Raw genomic sequence first — 21,455 nt, forward strand, 5'->3', positions numbered from 1 at the left:
CGAAAGACGACCAGCTCACGCTCACTTTAGTCTCATGTTACGAAACGAGATGCACAAGTTAAATGTTTATTCACTATCAGCTAATTGAATTTGTTGGGTCAAAGCACATACGCGCGACGCAATTGAATTTCACAAGGGCATGCTTTGTGTGCAGTTACAGCAACATTAAACACATTACCATCCTTTTCAGGACTACCAGGTTATGAAATAAGCTCACTGCAAGAAAAAATAAAAAAGAATAGTTGAAAAGAACAAACAATTTTGAGCAATGCCCGAACACCCAAGAAAAACGGTTTATATTTCCGTTAAACCACCGGTGCTTCGTAAAGCTGCAGTTTTAGACAGCCTGTCTTTTCGGCTAGAAGTACTTCTTTATTAATGATGCAGTGCGTTCGCGAACATCAAGCCTTCAATTCTTCTAAAACCACTCTTGAGGATTGATTTAAATTGGCCAAGTTTGCATCAGCAGTGCAAGAATTCACGCTTTGGAATCACATCCAAATAGAAAAAAAAACATGCACATAGGTGATTGGACGTCCCACAGCAATGAAAACATCCAAGCAACAAAGAAGAATTCTTTGTAGGTGCCACACGAAGAGCCTCTAAAAACAAAATGAGTAACAATATATTGTGACGGCTCTTACTTCTGCCAGCCAAATCGCAGATAAGTTTATCCAACTGCAGTCAAATGCCTGACAAGTTTTCCCACCCAGCAAGCAGATAAATTGCGCATTGCGTCACAAAAATAACACCAATCGATTGTCACTCAGCGCAGTTTTACTCCAGTCACGTATATATATATATATATATATATATATATATATATATATATATATAGAGAGAGAGAGAGAGAGAGAGAGAGAGAGAGAGGACGTGACTGGAGTGGAGTCTCATAATATTAATAATATACGTAATAATAATATATGACCTCATAATATAGAGTTGCCTTCTGCAATTTGTGCTCCTGTAGTGAGCTCCCCCTATACGGCCGTTAACAAACATATATATGTGTATATATCACTGTGTAAGCGCTCCATCACGTGCCTTTTTTTATATATATATTGCGCGGGCCTAGTTTGCAACCCGGCTAAAAGGACTACGTGAGACGTATCGTGCAGAAGATTACTGGATCGGTGGTTTCTGAAGTTGCCCTACAAATCTGCGTGTCATACTTGGGGTCCTGAGCCAATAATTAAAAAGTTAGGTAGAAACCCCCTAACTAATGAGTTTCTCATAATAAGTCAGTCAAAACAAACAAATTGCCTGAGTTACTGCAGGTCAGTGCGAATAGTACGCTTTCGGTTCAATTCGCATTAACGCACCTTTTATTTTTAAAACCTTGGCTCAAGTTACGTCGGCCTCCCTGTTCGTTGACGCGTGTACTTGTGTATTATTTCTCCGTGGACGGCATATGAACCGCTAACTTAACGTTGTCGCTCGGCCCAAGATGCGGCTGCATGATTTGGAACTTACCCGACAGTTACTGTTTATTCTATCTGCTGTGTATTAAATTCCCTTTATGAGCCTTAAAATCTAAGTTCCGAAAACATTTGCGGCGCCACCGTTGCACTTTATTGGACAACGTCCACTTCCGGTTGGGAGCTGCTTCCGTCCGCCATGTTCTTCCTGCAGCCGGTCCAGCTGCTGTGTTCGACGGAGCTAGCACGCTTGTTTTCTTGCCTGCCCAGTTGTGTCGGCTGCAGATTTTCAGCGAAGGCGACTTCTTTTTATTTATTTAATTCACTGTATACACAAAAAACTGTTCGGACCCATAGCCTTGGCGGCTAGTTTGGGGTCCACTTACGTACGTCTGTCACTGTTTGCTGGAAGTCACCGTACTTTTCTGGACGCTTCATGCCGCCTTCAGCTCCAGCAGCAGCCGCTGCCGCCGCAGTGTGCACTAGGGAGAACATGGCAACCGACGAGAGCCGCAAGAAAAAGCGTGGTAAGAGAGGAGGAACTTGTCGCTACTTGGGAAAAGCCGATCTAGGGTCTTTAGTTCTGTATCTTTTCGTTGAACTTTGTTTAATAAGATGGTGCGCGCAACAAGAATTTTGTGGTACTTTCGCGGTGGGCAGTACACGGGGGAGCCTAGCGATTACGCTGGGACGTTCGACGAGTCATGCATACAAACCGACTCGTGCTTGACCCGCAGGTCTTATTTTCCACGATCGCCGCCTTTGCTCACCGGTGTCGTTGTGCTCCAGCGTTACTTGTTCTGCTGGCAACACGCTTGCCGAATAAAGAGTTAGTTTCGCAATACACAGGGGTTTTTACAGCGAAACTGGTTACCGCTACCCCCCTACAGCACAGTCGTGTCTTCGGACCAAAAAGTGCAAGCAAGAACTATCTTCTCCAGCAATTGATCGTGCCTTCTAGAAGCAAGCAAAAATGCATCATAGAGAACAACATGTAAAGTCGTTTGTGAACAGGACACAATGTACGTACATTTGCCCTCTTGACTTGCAAGAGGATAATGCGAGCGATTGTAGGGATGGATGTCTGTACCGTATAAATGAAATACGGAATTGGTCTATCGACTTCGGATAGATCTCCAGACACACCCAAATGTGATATCCAGAAGTTTATGACCCCGCACTTTGCCTGGGTTAGCCGTGATGACACTACCACACCAATCCATGTCACTAAACTATGCTCAACAACGGTCTTGTATAGATTTAACTTTGACCAATACTCTGCCTAATGTTGTAACCAAGCAATCAGTGCATATCACAGTAATTGGTATGTCACAGTAATCGGTATATCGCCGTAATACAAAGGACGTTTGCCAAAATTTACTGTTTGTCTCGTCGTCATATCGCAGGTGGTGGTCTCCCCAAAGCTGCACTGTCCAACCACCTTCACAGGGCGGAATGGGTCTGGAATTTTTTTTTTATCGACGGCGCCAGAATGTTGTCGATGTCGCCAGTGTTGTTTAACTGCTTGTAAACTGAATGGCAGTACCTGAAAGACTGGCCTATGCATTTTACAAACGGTGGACTGTTGAAACATGAAATAGAGAAACAAAAAAGGACAACTGCGAAAACCGCTTTCCGAAACATCACAAAGCGTTTTATGCTCATCAAAAACATTGACCCGCATCATTACTAGGAAACGGAAATTACAGCTGGATGAAACGGCATTGCTGTGACCCGGGGATTGGCGGTGCGCCATATATAGTGGCGTTCTCGGTAGGTGTATCGCTGGGCATGTTCGTTTACTGTCACTGAGTGCATGGGGAGTAATAGCCACCATGCGCCATAGTCTACTTGCCCCGTGTGTATAGAGCACGCGTGAAAGACAGTGGCAGGCAATGAAAGCAGGCCGCCTCAGTCCGTTCTCGCACTGATTCGTCTAGTTACATGTTGTTCTCTGTATAACAGTCAGTGTGTTGCACTCTATATGGTCTCATAATAGAGTCCTGCATTCACAGGCGTACATGCTCACCCGCATTTTTTTTGGGGTGGGGGGGGCGGTCATTTCACGTGCTAACAGCTGTTCAACTAATCGCACAGAGAAAGAAAGAGAGAGAGGGAGGGAGAGAGAGGCATTGCTGTCCATGGAATGAGTTGCCGTTCCTTTAAGATAACGAAAGATAAAAGACTGGAAAGAACCACAGTCACAAATGCGGCAAGTACACGCGCTAAATAGAAAGCACATGCGCCAAATAAAAAAATACTAAGAGTTCATGTTAGTTTGGTATTAAGGAGTTTTAGTGCGTCCCGCATTTGGGTGAACGCAAGTGGACCACGCGTTTTACCGGATGAGCGGAGGGGAGAACGGAACGGCCTGCACGTTGCAGCCACCTGGTTGCGCAGAGCGCAATCAGACAAACACAAAGCCATAATGCTGCGGTAACCGATTCAATTCTACTTCACTGCCGGTGTAAATATTCGGCAGCGGCGTAATGGTGTTACCGCCAAAGAATCGCATCAGAAGTAAAGTTAAATACCCTTGGTTACTGCAATATAACAGCGCTTGTCTGCTCGAGCTCTGCGTCACAAGGTGCCTGCACGGTGCAGGCCGTTCACGTTAGCGCCGCCGCTCGTTGCGGTGAAACGCCGAGTGCGCCTGCGTTTACCCTGATACCAGACAGCCTAAAACTATCTATTAAAGTCGTTGCTAAACTACATTGGCAATCAATTGAAACAGAGCACTTAAGAAAAACGTAGCTGACGTAAAATGAGTAGTGGCGAGAATTCTCATGAAATTACATAACGGCGAGTAAGCGTGCTCTGTTACATATCATTTCTCTGCTGAAAGAGCCAGAGGTTTTCGTGCGCTAATATGTCCCAGCCTGCTAAGATGTGCCGTGGAAAGGAGACGGAGGAAATGAAGAACTGATAATGGGTCCGAATGAAGATAAGGTCATGTAAGTGTACGCATGTATACAAGCGCTGTGTGGTGGTTTTCTCTGTGTCTCGTTAAAACATTCGTCAATGCAACCTCTAATTTGCAGTACCAACACGCCCAGTCTTCAACCTTATACAACGTGGCTGCACTACTAGAGGATAATTTTATTGACTTGCCGCGGACAGCACCTTGTAGTCGCTGCTCTGGAGCTCTTGTTTGACGAAAGACCCAAAACGCTGTCGCCAAATGCAGCTCCATGTCCAAATCAAAAGAGCGGTGTCTGCCAATTTCTTTGGCATGCAAGACAACTGCGTACAAAGAGGTGAATGCTAGCCTCTGAGATACGTTAGAACGTTGGGTGATGTATTCTACAAAAAATGTCAGCCTGGCTTTCTGACCACGCATATTAGCCATAGCTTGTAAGCCAACGCGTTGCTAAAGCGCAGATTACCGCGCCTTTCTAGGTCTGCATATTTTACGCGACTCTTGACTATGGCGCAGCCATGATCAATAACTCTTCCCTAAGGGTCTATTAGCCGGTGTCCGTGCGACCACGCAGTTGCCGTGGCGTGTGCTGAACGCTCCTACGAGACGAACACTGTGCACTAAACTTATTTACTTGCGTTCAAGCTTAAACGACATGGGAAAGTTTATTTCCTTCTGAGTAACAAGAAAAACTATAAGACGATAACTGGAAACGCTGTATAGGCATTCAAACCAACACAGGAGTGACAGATAAATTTTCGATAACAACTACGACAGGTAAGCAGAAGTACAACGTAATGAAAGAATCATTGCGTGCCACGTCAAAGAAAGAAAAGAAAAAGAACGAAGCTAAGCGAAGGCCACGCAAACGAAGGGCACCTCGTATTCCGACTACTGCTAGCTTGAGAAGCAGCAGCAGCCAATATGTTGCAAGCGCACGCCCAACTGCAAATGGGGCCGAAGACAAGGAAAGAAGCGGAAACGAGCTTTTCTCTGCGATCGCCTCCTCTGGGGAGGAATCTCCCGACGGCGACGGCTGTTCTTGCATTCTCGATAATCTCGGCACTTTCGGCCGGCGATCAAGGACCGCCGATGGGATTCGCCGTCCCGTCGATTGCTTCTCTTGCACGACGTGGGAGAATGCGAGCGAGGAAGTAAAGAAGAAAATCCCCGTAATCCCCGAAAATGGGGACCAAGGCGGTATAGCTATGGTAGCTTTGCCTGTAGTCTTTCTCTTGGTGGGGCATACGTCTATTCGCCTACTTTGGGGAATCGCGAATGAGAGCACTAACGAAAAAAAAACCGTGCGAACAAGAAATGAACATGTCTAGACGTTAAGCTTGATACTTCTTTGAACAGTGGAGCAGCTATCTGAAGCAGGCGTGCTGGCCGAGAACAAAAATAAGTTGAATGGGTGCGCCGTATAAGCATGGAAAGATCCTTACGGCGGGAGCTGAAGCGTTCAGGAGCCCGCACACCTGACTTCGGCGAACTCCAGCACAGGTTGGTTCCCAATTGCTTTGTAAGACCAGCTAGCTAACATCGTTTTATTGCGTGGATAACTTTGTTCGTTTGAAGAATTGCATTTCTTCAGTGGCACAGTATTTCTACGCCAGCGTGCTTCGATTGAGCGATATGATAAATGCTTCGCGTTTTGTGGAAACTATGTGAGGGTCAGCAGTAAACTCCTTTCATTACTTTTTATTTATTTTTTATTTGTTTACCTATTTACCTTTCAATTAAAATAAAAATACGAGTACTACTTTAGAAGTCCCTTAAACAAAATTACAATGAGCGTTCATATAATATTGTGTAATAGCGTTGTGCCAAGAATAAGGCGAAGCCATCAAAATAACATCATCGTGAAAAAATATCAGTGAATAAATTTATTCAGACAGCGCAAATTACTGTTCTTGACACAGTTCTCAACAAAACTTCATTTTAGCGCCTTCTCCTACAGAAACTTCAATAGTCAGAAATATTTGTTGCGTTGCATTATCAGTATGTAGAATACACCGCTCCGCACGCCAACCTTTGCGGACAATGCAATTTGGCGTGTCTTTCTCCAAGCTCTCAGGTATAAACATGCTTGAAAAAATTACGGAAGAACCGATCTCACGAGGAATATCGCGCTAAGACGATTAGCATTGAAGCAAAATAGCGACACACCACACTGCCGACCCCGAAACGCGTTATGTATCTGGCAAGTATGCAGCCGGGCTGCTCTCTCTCTCTCTCTCTCTCTCTCTCTCTCTCTCTCTCTCTCTCTCTCTCTCACTTCCTCTCTGGACGCGCGATGTCATCAAGCGGCACAGTCAATGAGTACGTGCGTAGATATGTATTCATACGAAACTGTCTGGATATATGGGACGCGGCTTTCATTGTGTCGAACGTTGGATAAATTTTGAAGGAATATTTTTGTCACTGAAGAGGAGCACGTACCAAGCTGCGCATGCCCAGTGCGCCAAGTTGTCTTCGGTGGTTCCTTGAAGTGCCGCACATACCCAGATGCGCGTCCCAGTGACCCAAGCTCTCAACGACGTGTTCTGCGTGGGAGGTCTAGTCGCTTAGACGTGAGACTATTCAAGGAAGCTAAAGTCCCGCGACCTCGGTCGCAGGCTTCCAGTACGCAAAACGAAACCAAGGTGCTAAAGTGCCAAAGAGAGCCGGACAGACGAGCCTGGTGAGTCAGCATTCTTCGTGAGTGAACATTCATTTGCGGGTTTGTGAACAGTGACTCACCTTCTGCTTCTGTCCTTGTTCCTTGTGCTCATTTCTCCCTTTACTATGTGTATGGTAGCCAACCGGGCGAGATCTCTGTTAACCTCCCTGGTTTTCCTTTTGCTATTTCTCTCTCTCTCTCTCTTGGCGGGAAAGTGGTTTAATGAAGTATGGCTCATAACCAGTGACCAAAGTTCGCATCGAAGATGTTCATTGAACAGCGGCACATGCTTAAGCTCACGTTCCGAGTGAACCAGAGTGGACTGAGGGTTGGTATTCAACCGGGTTCGATCAGCACAGCAGCCCGTCGCTCCGGTCATTCGACCATGGGTCCCAAGTTACCCAGCGTCCCAAGATGGCCGGAAAACAGTGAGATGCCTTGCCCGACAGCCCGATAGTCCCCTATAGAAGGGGATGAAGTTCCGAAACAATGCTAATCGCATTAAGAGCAGCAATTACGATTGAGTGGGCATCCATCTTTCTACGGCCCCACTAACATCCACAACGTGCAGAGCCCTAATGTTTTCATATTCAAAGCTGAAGGTGAGGCGATCAATCAATCACCACCTTTCATTATTTTTGTTTTGCGGCTGCAATGTCTTGCATACTGATAGTACGTGCAATTGCGTACCCAATTTACCAGCGTGTCGTCCCTCTTGAAAGACGCGGAGGAATAATGCCTACATAATCGAGGCATTTCCATGCTAACCTGCCTCGGCTTTCACAAAATTGTGCAACGTTACGAAAACAAAAAGTAATAAAGAGGGCAGTGCCAATCCATCACTATGCACGTGGGTACACTCGTGTGTCCTGAAACCTTGGCTGAGGTTTCAAATATGCGGTACGCTTTATGACAAAGGACGAGGCGAAAGGGAACCGACGTGCCCGATTTTTGTTAGTCACAATCACACTAATAAAGACATTGATGTTAGACAAACATAGAAATCGTTGTGAAACTGTACCAAAGCATTGCTTGTCCTTTAAAATACTCTGAAATGAGATTAGAATTTTTAAAAAAATTTTATTGGCCATCGCTCTGCCTGGTCTTGTTAAAAAATTCTGCAGACAGCTTTGTAATACAAAAAAATACCCAATTGTTTTTAGAAACTAAAACTAGAATGTTCAACTCAACGCCAAGCTTTGGCTTCACACTACGCAGTCGCTGGTTGCACCTTTCTTTCACCGCTGAACTTGTGCGCGAATCCTACACAGTTCCACTTGCTGATCATTTTAAAGCGCAGCTTCTTGTAACCTATAGGTCACAATTTACGCAAGGTTCGGGAAATGTTCAACGTGTATTCCTAAAAGCGGTTGCTAAGTTTGAAATATGGATAGGGGATTTTTTTTTTTTGCAGCAGAGCAGGGGGTTCTGTTCTGCATTACCCATAGCGAGAATGTCACTGGTCGTGGACCCAGGATGGACCTAATGCGTCAGCATTAGTGCGTTCAGGCGAACATGAAGCCGTCCGTCGACTTGGGTACGGCAAGAGATAGGGGAGGCGTGGAGAGGACGCTGACGCAGGTGTACGGGGAGGAGGCCCCTGTCGGAGGCGGCGCGATCAGCACTCTGAAATGCAGTTCCGCAAAATTGGCTCTGGGTCGTCAACGGATGCAATTCGCACCCGAGCAACTACAGACACGCGTCACCCATTCAGATGGTCGCGTTAGTGGCTGCGTTTATGTTCTGTTTGCTGCATAGTTAAAGAAACATATTGACGCCGCGCCTACTACGGGGGAAAATCAACGCTAGCAAATTACTTTCGCGTGAGGGCGATCTCATTGATCGCGCTAATCGTTTTGTTTGCATATCGAGCGAGCAAACCATGTGACAGAGTCTCTCTCATCGCACCAAATATTGGCTTCAAGAGTTCCTTGTTTATTGCACTTCTAGACATTCAAATAACACGATGTGGCCATAGATTCCTTCAGCGCGACATAAATTCCTGACGTTAACTATCGATTGCTGCAGTTATTCCCATTTTTTTCAAGTTTACGTTGGCAACTATTAGTGCGAATAGGATTCGGTGCCTACTTCAGGCGTCTTGAATTCATCCATCTATCCGTCCGTCCGTCCGTCCGTCCGTCCGTCCGTCCGTCCGTCCGTCCGTCCGTCCGTCCGTCCGTCCATCCATCGATCCATCCAGCCAGCTAGCCGTCCGTCCGTCCGTCCGTCCGTCCGTCCGTCCGTCCGTCCGTCCGTCCGTCCGTCCGTCCGTCCGTCCGTCCGTCCGTCCGTCCGTCCGTCCGTCTTTCCGTCCGTCCGTCCGTCTTTCCGTCCGTCCGTCTTTCCGTCCGTCCGTCTTTCCGTCCGTCCGTTCGTCTTTCCGTCCGTCCATCCTCTTACGCCAGCCCAGTGGCCCAAGTTAGTACGTGCTGATGGTCGCAGTGCTGCTGTGGGGGATCTATCTTCGCTGCTATAACTTCGTGATGTGACTCTCGTCATCCTATCGTCATTACAAATTGTACGCCGACCTAGTGGGCTAAGCTGTCTACTAGCTTTGCCCACTAGGTACGTGTTCCTGGTCGCGACACCCTCGTGGTCATTCCGTCGTTGTCACTGCAGCTTTGTCATCCGACTCTCGTCATGCTGTCGTCATCAAACCATCGTCGCCATACACTCGTCATGCATCCGTTGTCACACCACCATCGTCATGAGGTCATGGTCTTTCCATCACCGCCATTCCATTCTTTCTTGGCGCATACTTCTTGTGCAACCCCCCACTCCATACGAAAACACAAAACGACTTCGAAGTACTGTCTCAAGTGCGCAATGGAGTTTTGCCCCCTCTTCATTTGGTTTCTGGTAGATGTTTTGTAACTCTTGTGAACTCAACTCTCGGTGGATTCTGTGTTTTCTTATGTCCCCCCATATCGCGATAACGCTTTCCCTAGGACCAAGTAGAACACTTCTCGTTACTTCTGGGTAGCGCGTCCTGTGCGCCCTCTGCAGGACATATAATGCCAGTAAGCGACATATGACGCAGTTAACTGGAATGCTCTCGAAACGGCCATCGCAATTTCAGAGGTAGCGAATTCTATACCGAGTTTTTATAGCCTGCTTGTATACCGAACATTCAGGGTGCTTTAGTACTGGTCTGTAATTGGAATCGTAGTTCTGGCAATATGGTTTGCTCCGAATAACACGTGAACTGCTGTGTACATGAGATATACCAATAGGCAAATCCCTAACTTTTCACCACCCCCCCCCTCCCCAAATAAAAGAAAGGGACAGACATTGTAGGGTACAGAACTGCCATATTTTTGCGATATCGGCAAACTTCTAGAACATCTAAAGCAAATACATGTGATACATGGATTTGCTGCTGACGTAACATCGCTGAAAGTCTTTCGACATTTCTGCAAAAGTATTATTTATAAATTAGTGCAATATTTTGGAAAATGTGTATAGTACATCAACGTTGTAGGCTTTACCTTGCTATAAAGTGCAATTGACAGCGTTTAGATATCAATAAAAGATACAGCGCTTTAAAGCTAAAAACATGGTATATTAACTTCTTAGATTAGGGAGCTTTCAACGCTGCCCCCCCCCCTCCGCCAAAAAAGAAAGAAAGCTGACGGCCTGCCAAAAATTTCAGTCACGTGACGTGAAGCTTGGTTCCACCAGATGGCTTTTTCCTCTCCACTACACCATGCAATAGTCCATCCAGGAGTTCAGTCCTTAAATACTAGCTGCCTCATAAGTGATGCCTTTGCCATTCTCAGAGGAACCATACCTCATCACGTATCTTGGTGAGCAGAGGGCACGGGCAAATAACGAAAAAAAAGCGCAAGCAATAACTTACACCTTAATCTTTCTTAATGGAAAAACGCTGTTTAAACAACGAATCGATACGTACAATGCGTATTGCGAATGTTCAGAGGGCATTTAGTTTGAAAAAAGCATCCATTATTGTTAAATTATAGTCGCTTTCTAACAAAAGGGTTAAAAACATTTAATGGAGCTTCGAGAAAGAGATAGGTATGGAAGTGATCGGTGCTTTGAATGATTCCGCCAGTTCGTGATTAAGATTTACACGGCACATACTTCCCCGAGTCTTTCATTTATTTATTGGTTATAGCGTTATTATTTATTATTTAGCATGTCTTGTTTGCATTTCTCTGTAAATTCACAGTTCCTTATTATTGCATTCATTTTCGTTAATGAGCCGAACACTCCACTGTCCCCCTGTAACGTGCTTTTCACTTGCTACATCTCTTTCACTATTATTATTTCCAAGATAGTCGAGAGCCGTTTCTTATTTAAATGTCTCTTATTTGTGCAGAGGTTAAATTGCAAACGGTAATACGTACCTGTGAAAGGACGTATGCCAGTCCCTTCTGTTTAACGAAATAGACTCCGTTAAAATTTTTATAAATAAATAACTTTAGAAATGAGCAAACATTCAGGATTCAATTCAAGATTCTGAGGTTGTTTTTCTCAGATACTCGCATTGATTCCATTCGTACTTTAGACTATTCCACCACGGTTTGAAACGACGTTCTCGCGCTGGCAATACGTGTTGACGCTTTGAAAAGCAAAATCCCACAGCAATTACGAGACCCGCAGCCGTCCGCGCAGAATATCTGCCCGTCGCTAGGCTTCTCGCGTTTGAGGACCAATTTACGTCATATGAAATGGTCTTCGGGTAACGCCGATCGGCGAGGTCACGTGATCAGTGCGAAATCGCCGAACACGGGAAGGCTCTCTCGTTCGGCATTATCTTCTCTCACGAATTACCCGCAGTGATGGTCCATCACTAACGTTTGGGGAAAGTGTGTTCCTTGCATCCCACTTCCCCTTTTTAGATACCGAACTGTTTGGGCATTGGAATGTATACTGCCTTTCATTACGCCTTGCAATGATATCATTGGCCGTCCACTCAATTCGCTTTCGCGATTGCTCTTTGCCATAGCGGGTGGTCCCTGTGCCAGTTATCAAGACGATTCGTGAAGTCTGTATTGGGATGTCCTGGACTGGAAATAAAGTATTGAAATGTCGTTCAGTACACGCGAAATAATTGAGCATGCACCTATACGAAGTCCACTCATGCACATCAATTAGCACTTGTCTTCTTCATATGCATTTTTAATTACCTCCTTTTCTTAGTTTTCTTCTTTCATGATCATACTTTTGGACACTGTGCTCAATCAATCGTTCAAAGCAAGAAAATATTGTTAGGAAAAAGAAGCTGTTGTACCCATATCACTGCTCCCCCTATTTTTGCCGATAATAAATGCTCTATATGAAATTAAGCAGTACGCCGACGTTATCGCACTCAGTGTGCGGATGTAGTGGGGTTGTAGCAGTATATGCTGACTGTTTAAAGTTTTGTTGCTTCTGAAAAAGTTACGTTTCACAGCGGCTTGGCATAGGCAGGTAGCAAGACATGTCACAAACACACGTAAAATATTGGTCGTGTTCTCCTTTTCTACTATCGAGCGCAAAATCGATGTACGTAATTTGCTCGACCTCCACAAGCCTTGGCTTATATCTATGTTGTCTTCAAAAGAAGAAATAATAGGCTTAAACAAAATTTTTGAGAGCGAGAAAAATAGACATGTAAATGCACTTTGAGGATTTGCGTCTGTGATGGAAAGAAAAGGTTCGCAGACACACTTAAGACTGCTTACGTGTGGAAATTCCAAAGCATTGTAGTGGCTTTGGGGGAAATGTTTTCGCTTAGGTATTCATACGTATGTCGTCATGCGCGTTGTAAACTTGAGTAGAACTTGTTGCTGGGCGAGTTGGTTGGGATCTAAAGAATACATTGTTGCGCCAAAAAAGGAAAATAAGGACAACAATGTATTCTTCTAAACTTGCGCGGCATTTTTTTTTTGTGTTCCCTTGCTTCGTCTTCTGTTTCACATGTTTCACAGATGCCACTGAGGCAGACGCTCAAGAGTGCATCTCAGTAGACACAGTATACACAGTACCGATGAAAGGCGAAGAGCAAGTAACACCCGGGAGACGTTGACGCGACGTGTGCAATGGCACACTCACTAGGCACATTAGCCAACCATATCCGTGGGGCCGTCATGGCGTCTCACACCCCGAAGGACCGGGTTCAATTCTAACCGCCTCCCCCCCCCCCCCCCTACATACCTAAGTTTACCGAATTTTCTTTTGGAAGGCGATAATTTACTTTGTTTACAGAAACCTGCCTGACAAATTTCACATCAATACGAGCATTTTCTACGTGCCTTTATTCGTCGCACCATAGGCCACTTTTGGTACCCTCTTTTGGTCACGCCGTGGATCACAACGCCGGATTTTCGCGTAATGGGGCACAGAGTGCTTTCGCGTTGAAACGCTCGCAGTAATTTAAAAAAAAGAAAGAACCTTGTTTCTTTTGCTTCCTTTTGCACTCAACAACTTCCGAGTAACCGAGTGTTCCGATGGCTTGCAGACGAACAACACACGTGATTTTACTTCCTCGATTCTCAACTCTTTCTGCTCTCGCAAGCATGTGAGTAGCACCATCGCAGTTACTGAAGCGGACAGCAGGGTAGAGAGAGCGAGCCCTCCGGGCAAGAAAACTAAAAATAAAACTGAGTTCATGCATTGCAGGAACCAGGATGTTTCTGCCGATGGATTCAAGTGAAGCGAGTGTGAACTTTTTCAAGAGTCCCGATGACCAAGTCCCGCACATGTCTTACTGAATACTTGGTTCTGTACACTTCCATAAATATGAAAGTGAAGGGGCACCTAGACGTGTAGAAAGGGCCATGTAAAAGTCGAAACTTTGTAACGTTCAACCATACGTTTCTACGAAGCGTTAGTAATGCTTCTGCCACCGTTTTCCTGTCTGCTGGATTTTTTACGCGCTTCATACTTTTCACAAGGAAACCTTAAAATGTGCACCACTGGAAGCACCTGAAAGTTATTGGCGCAACTTTGGGAAAGCGTTCAATACACTTTTTGTTGTACATACGAATTTCATGTTTATAGATATAGTTACCGTACAGGCTGCGAGGTTTGTCTGCCATGGCCTTTGGCGTGATCTTGAAACTTCTCATTTTAACGGACCACTGGTTTTACTCTTTTTCCTCTTGTAAGAGTCTTTGGAGCTTAGAAACTTCTTGTGATTTTTTTTCAGGTACTGAAAGAATATCGAACTCTTATCGTACCGTACTCGTCAGGTCGCTACATGCGCTACTGTTATGTTTAATTTTTTCGTAAGTTCGAAGAACATGTTTTCCCCTTCGTGTGTGCTGCTGTGCAAAGAACGACTTTGTTGGTAAACGCTCTATGGGTGCACCCACAACACAGTAATAGCAATAACAGCTGGTCCTTATAAGAACGGTAAGCATAACCTTGTATTCCGTAAGAAACCTGAGATTAACCGATGTGATGTGGTGATCAATTTGGCTAATCTTTGTGGTTATACGCTACACTTGTGGCATTCCCTCCTGCAGATTGTTTAAATCACGAACAATCCCTCATGTTTGAAAAATAAATGAAGGCAGTCTCTAGACTGTAGGCACAACGCGAATTAGTTAGGCGTCGTATTAACCCTCGCTGTTACATATATACAATCCGACATAGCACACCGGAAAAAATTCATGCGTCTGTTTTTCTTTTGTCTAGTCTGGTTCATATACATTCGAAAAGATTGTCGCACATTCCCATACACGTTATCCGAGGAAGAGCATGAGGCCATAAGTGCACAAATTCCTTGTGAATAAAACATTTTTTAAAAGACAATAAAGAATAGTTTTAAAAGACATGTTTATATAGAAAATATATTTTTCTGATGAATTCCAGTGAACAATGAGTCCAGCAGGGTTGCCAAGTTTGTACGCGATGCACTTGGCATTAAAGCGATGCCTATTGGACTATGAGCCTCAGTGCCTCTTAGCTGCAACAGCCTCGAAAGCAATTTACAAGTGGGGCTATGTGCACAGCGCTCGTGGGTTCAAAACTAGACAGATATTTAACAGCAAACTGTAGTTTAAATTATTACACAGCTTCCCACTGATTTCTGCCCCATAACGAAAATTTGGAATGGAGGCGCAAGATGTCGTTCACTATAATAAAGTATTCGCGCGCTGGACTTTGAGGCCCACTCCTTCCTTTCTGTTAATGCCGAGTAAATTGATGTGTACGCTCGCAACGCGTGTAATGTGCCATCTTCCCGTTTTTAAATTTTTTCCGGAGTGGACAATATTATTTGTAATTGGGGCTGAGGGAAAGTTTGCATGGAGTAGTTATATAGCTTAGCTGGTTCATTATTAGTATTTTTTTATTGCACTCGTTGATGACAATGTTCTGGTAACGTGTTGAAGTTTCGAATGCAAGCTGTAGATACCCCGCTTATAGGCTAGGCACACAGCCTTTCTTCTTTGTAGGCTGTGGATATCGCATACCAGTGTAGCACTTCATTCGTGCTACATAATACATAATACATAATAGATTTGTACCCTTAAGCGTTAAGCTATATGATGATTTTCTATATTGAGCAAGACGAAAAAAAAAAGTCGATCACCGAAACAACTCCGAGACGTAGATACACGCGAAAGAAGAAAAAAAGAAACCGGAAAGCCAGTAGATTGCTGTGCTACCGGGAGCGTTCCGGTAGTACAATGCGCGTTTCGTTTTACTAGTGCCCGAGCGTGCGGATTCCAAGGAAAGACGTGAACAGCTATGAACGAGAGCAGTATTGTGGTACTTACTGCTGAGCCCTGGTGGTCATTTAATAAGAGGGTGCCGTGAACGAATGTTCTGGTACACTGGTGAATAACGCTCACTGGTACACAACGTTCTCATCGCTTCCTGCTGCATCGTCGCGAGTTTTTATGGCAATATAGTGTGTGCGCCTGGTGACTCTGCCCCCCCCCCCTTTCCTATTCTACCACACAATGGCCAGTCAAATGCCTCGCTTCAACCCCACCGATAGTTTCAATCGCCTGGGTAAGCTCGCTGGATGCCGGTGAGCAGCAATTTTATGACCACGAATGCCCTCCTATTATCGTGCTGGTCCTAGACTCTAATTATTCCTGATGGCGTCCATTAACCTTTAAATATGTCGTAGCACAAGTGACCGGGAGAATGTTTTTTTTTTCTCGTGACGTATTCATCGCGCCTGGATATTGGTTTTACTACATATATCTGCATGTAAGGAAATACATACATACATACATACATACATACATACATACATACATACATACATACATACATGCATACATGCATACATGCATACATGCATACATGCATGCATACATACATACATGCATACATGCATGCATACGTACATACATACATACATACATACATACATACATACATACATACATACATACATGCATGCATGCATACATACATACATACATACATACATACATACATACATACATACATACATACATACATACATACATACATACATACATACATACATACATACATACATACATACATACATACATACATACATACATGAATGCATGCATGCATACATGAATGCATGCATGCATGCATGCATACATACGTACATACATACATACATACATACATACATACATACATGCATGCATACATACATACATACATACATACATGCATGCATGCATGCATGCATGCATGCATGCATACATACATACATACATACATACATACATACATACATACATACATACATACATACATACATACATACATACATACATACATACATACATACATACATACATACATACATACATACATACATACATACATACATGCATGCATACATACATGTCGTACTTGTGCAAGAACAGGCTGCACTTCGTGACCTTCGATCCGCACTGCCGAGTGGCCATGCCGCTTCAGCTCTCTTCGATTATGTAATTACGCCGTTCCCGACGGAAGTCATTTCAGCGGGAGGTATAAGTTGATGACCCCGCACGTTTGTTTTACGTATAACGTAAAACGTGCCACGGGAAGATCCATTATAGATTTTGCGGAAGCCTCGATGGCGTAGGTGAATCTCTGCGCGTAGCTGATAGTTCGCCATAGCAAAATCAATTCGTAAAATGCTTACCATTGTGCGACGGACACGTAAAACGTGGCATTCTTTGAAAGCTGATGATAGCGTACAATCTGGGTGTAAAAATATGATAGAATAGATTGAGCGATAAGGATTCATGTAGGCCATAAACATCGCCGTTCTCTTAAGACTCGGAACTGTCAGTGATTGCTTTGTGGCAGTAGAATTTCTCAGGAGTCATAGATCCCGTCGCCATATTAGCGGTATCCTACAATGCTTTTTCACGGTGCTTTGGTTGTGCTTTACTGATTCCCAGCAGATTTAGATTAACCAGGTCCCCCTATATTTACATGGCCTCCCTCGTAGCCCATCCGTTCCTTCTGGGGTTAAAACAAATCAAACAAAATCAGTTATCCTTATTCACTTGTGAACTAATGTCTAAATAACTACCATGTGTGCCAGCTAACGTTAGCCAAGCTCTTCAATAAAAAAACTTAGAAAAAGGCAGTGTAAGACAAAATTATCAGACGGTGTGCGGTTGTCAGACCACGCGCAACAGAACACCTCAGGTTTTAGGATAGTACCTTGCACCATGTCTTTTAAATCTTTTTTTTTGGTCGCACTAAACAGCTTGGCTAACGTTAGCTAGGACACCCTGTTTAAGAACGCCCTATTCTTCATGAAATGACCACACACAAACAGTTACGCTGCACCTATTATGTTAAGAATTTTTGAATAAAGCAGAGTGCAAAAGATATCCAGAATGGTTTGTTATCTGTTGCAGAACTGTTTGTTGCTGATCGTATACGAGATGAGGCTCCTGTATAGGATTACTTTTGACAACAGTTAAGTGGGAATAGCTTTTGATGAGAAGTTGCAGAATAAGGCGAGCAAGATTACCCGCTGACCAGGTCGCATTTGTGACTGTAATGCGATAGCGTTGTGGGCCCGCAGTGTTCTTTGAACATTTATGCAATAATTTGATTAGCGGCATTGCCGGCGCTAACTAGCTATCGCGCCCCGCTCACTTCTACCGCGTAACTTGCGATATCCATTATCCACCTGATCTGATTCTCTCATTTCAGCACCTATGTCCAGGTGTTCCATAGGCGCAATGCCCGTCCTTTTCACGTGACCTGTGACGCGCATTACCAAGTTACACGCGCGTCTTGTCCTTTTTCTCTGATCTTAGTCACGCGTCAGTTCTGTCTCCGCCGCAGAAGGTTGGCGCTGATATAAACAGTAGAAAACAGATACTCGCTTGTACAAATACATATATTCTATTACACTAAAAAATAACTACTGAGATGCTCATTTTGAATTTAAAGTTTGCTGCTCAATGCTTCACACTTATAATTAGAGGCGAGCAAAAAAAATAAATCCCAGTGGCAAACCTGCCTGTGGACGTTTTGCAGACCTAGGCCATAGTTAGTTACGAAAAGATTATCAAACAAAACGAGGACGATGTGCTAAGAAAACACTCGCCATAATTTGCTACGTAAGCGTCTTTTAACCTGGCTTATCAGAAGCATAAACACCAAAGATAGTAGAGCAGCTCCTTCGCGCTTTTTCATGACGTTGGCAAAAAATTTATTCCTATCATTTTTTCTTTGCCTCCAGTCATTCTAGGAACGATTAATTACGTCTGGGACACAGATAAATTATTGTGATGTATGGTGCTTGAACGGCAGCGACCATGGAAAGTGAAGATAGTCGTCTTTTTCGTAGCTAAAGATTACTTTGTTCCTTTATCTGCTTATGGTATTACATCCGCTTATGCTTGATCCGACATTATCAGGCAAGTTTAACCTTACATACTACTCGCAGTTCTTTTTTCCGATGTCTCATTAATTCCGTGGCTATTCACACTCACGGGCTACAGAAGAAAGTTAATGTTGATGGATGTCCGCGCATAATATCTTACCTTATTAAGAAATTTATTTCCAGCTCAAGATTTCGCAAGCCATGCTCTTACTCTAGGCGCGGCAGCGTTCAATTCATAAAGCTGCGTTGCCGTGACAGCACAATAGAGAGTTTTAGCCCAGCGGGTTTACGGCCAGCGGAGCGGAGCGGTCTCCACCGTTGCGCCAGCGGCGCGGCTCGCGAAAAAAGAATTTTAGCCCAGCGGATCACCCGCTCGAGCGGGGTAAAGAGCGGGGTGCTCTGCTGCCCCACCTAGTGGTTCGAATAGGAGTTACTGAAAAATGAAATTGAATTACGCTTGCTTTTATTATGCAAGAAATGTTGAATAAAGATATATTACATTTTTCAGTGCATTATTTGTTAATAATGTACTGAGTACTAATGTACGGGTCAGCGCGGCAGTCGCCGTCTTCGATGCAGAACTGCCGGCGTTCATGTTCGCGGCTGCCGTCTTGCATTTCCCATACACGCCCGCGCGCCCTTACGCACGCTCGCGCGCTGCGTATACCCTCCGCTGGGGAGTGCTTTCCAGCGGGCGTAAGGGCCGATTTACGCTCGAGCCGCCCATCGCCGCAAGCCGCACCGCACGCGTGCGGTCGCGCGAAAGATTCCACGTATCAAACACTTGTGCACAAATTTCGGTTTATAATGTGTAAGGTACACACTGTGCACACAGTGTAAATGGTAATTTGTGCACAAGTGCTGGATACGTGCAATTTTTCGCGCGACCGCAAGCGTGCGGTGCGGCTGGCGGCGATGGGCGGCTCAAGCGTAAATCGGCCGTAAACGCTGCTCCGTAAAACCGCTGGCCGCCTCAGCGTGGTGCGCATGCGCAGTCGCGTCTCCGCTCGCCCGCTCCGCTCCGCTGGCCGTAAACCCGCTGGGCTAAAACTCTCTAATAAGTTCATCTTTGGCAGGAAAGCTAAGTAGTGACGAAGCGCCACCTTGGTGACTCGGTTATATCTAATTTTAACTGAAGCAAGCGGACATGAGCATTGAAAAACACTCAATTGTACTACAACCACTGCGTATTGTGCTTAAGCTTTGGTTGCTGCAGTTATTCGCCAGGCAGAGCAAATCATTTCGTCTAGGCGCGGGTACACAGCGCAAAGGTTTGATTTCAGCAGAAGCTGTACAAGTACTGTCCCAACACGGTAATGTCCTTCGACTACTCAATGGGATTGGTCCCGTTATTAGGTCCCTGAGACAATAACACTTCAAGACATAAAGATTGACACATGAGGCTCTCAGAGCAAGACTGGCTCGGCCCAATCGCGCCTCTCTTTATTCACTTCCCAAATAAGCCTCGAGTCCAACATTTTAACCACGTTTTCTTCATGTATATAATCGCACTGCTTTAATCACAATGCTGGGGCGTGGATTAAAGTCCAGGATATTGACTAACTTGATTCGCGCCACCAACTTTCAAGAACTGTTCCCTATGACCGTCCGTTGTAATGCATCGTAGGAATTGTTTGAGTTTATAACACATTCGTTGTGGCACGCTGCCAGCTCACCGGGGCGCTTACACTTGTTACGCAGGTCACCGCGCCGCCCACCTGCATCGGCAATAGAACTCGATAAAACAGGGCTGTCTCCTGCTCGTTCAATGCCTGCAACTCATTAGGCAAATGAAGCCAGAAAGCGCACGGTGCCACATGTATAGCTTCCAGAAAAGCTAAGAGCCTCGGCTAATTCAGCTTCGTGGAAGTAATAAGTTTTACCGACGACTTGTGCACACACGACCTACTTTAACGCAGCACTGAAGTTAGTCATTCTGCGCGCGCCTTCAATGGGGAAACAGCCTTTCGGTTCGTGATGCTCTTCGTGTGATCGTCCCTTTGTCGCCGTCAAACTTTCGGTTTATGTTGGAATCCTCACTTAAGTAAAGTCTGTGCGCAAGTGCAGCTCCGCCATTCGAGAAACTTTGCAACCGTTGTTGCGTTCGTACAGATTGCACAACATTGATCTGGTCACAACTGGCTGCGCTTGTTGTTCTGCGCTTGTTGCAGTGCCACAGATACTTCAAAGCGCTGCAAGCACTGTTGTTTTAGCCCCGCTTTAGAAAAGCTGCATGGATAACCTTAGGTTTAGGGAAACTTAGCATGAGCTCTTTCTTATGTAAATGAAGTCAAGTAGTCTATTGTTTGGTTTATGTAGTTCTTTCAGGCAGCATATCTTTTCGATTTTCCAGTCGGCTACACAACCTGACATTGTGTATAGACAAACGTCGTTAACCAACTCTTTGTTTTTTCTTACACAAGCTATTTTGGTATGCTGAGATTTAGTGTTTGCACATTGCTTGAATACTTAAATTATATATGTAGTCACGCATTTTTATCATTAAATGTGTACCTCCTGCAAAGGAGATGTACACGATATAGTCGTTGCATATCGTAGCTGTAAGATTGGAAGACGTACAATACACGGTTTGGCGCAATCGAAAATTTCAAAGGTCTGAGGTGGTTTCTTTAAATGTGGTTACCGCAGCCTATTGTGGTT

General features: G+C 44.7%; 1 protein-coding gene across 1 annotated transcript in view; it reads left to right on the forward strand.

The window, feature by feature from the left end:
* LOC135920736 (adhesion G protein-coupled receptor E2-like) overlaps positions 1-21,455 on the forward strand; it is a 565,456-nt gene that overhangs the window by 79,998 nt on the left and 464,003 nt on the right. The gene's annotated exons all lie outside the window — the stretch shown is intronic.

This window comes from Dermacentor albipictus, chromosome 6, assembly GCF_038994185.2.
Source record: "Dermacentor albipictus isolate Rhodes 1998 colony chromosome 6, USDA_Dalb.pri_finalv2, whole genome shotgun sequence".
In the NCBI taxonomy this organism is placed as follows: domain Eukaryota; kingdom Metazoa; phylum Arthropoda; class Arachnida; order Ixodida; family Ixodidae; genus Dermacentor; species Dermacentor albipictus.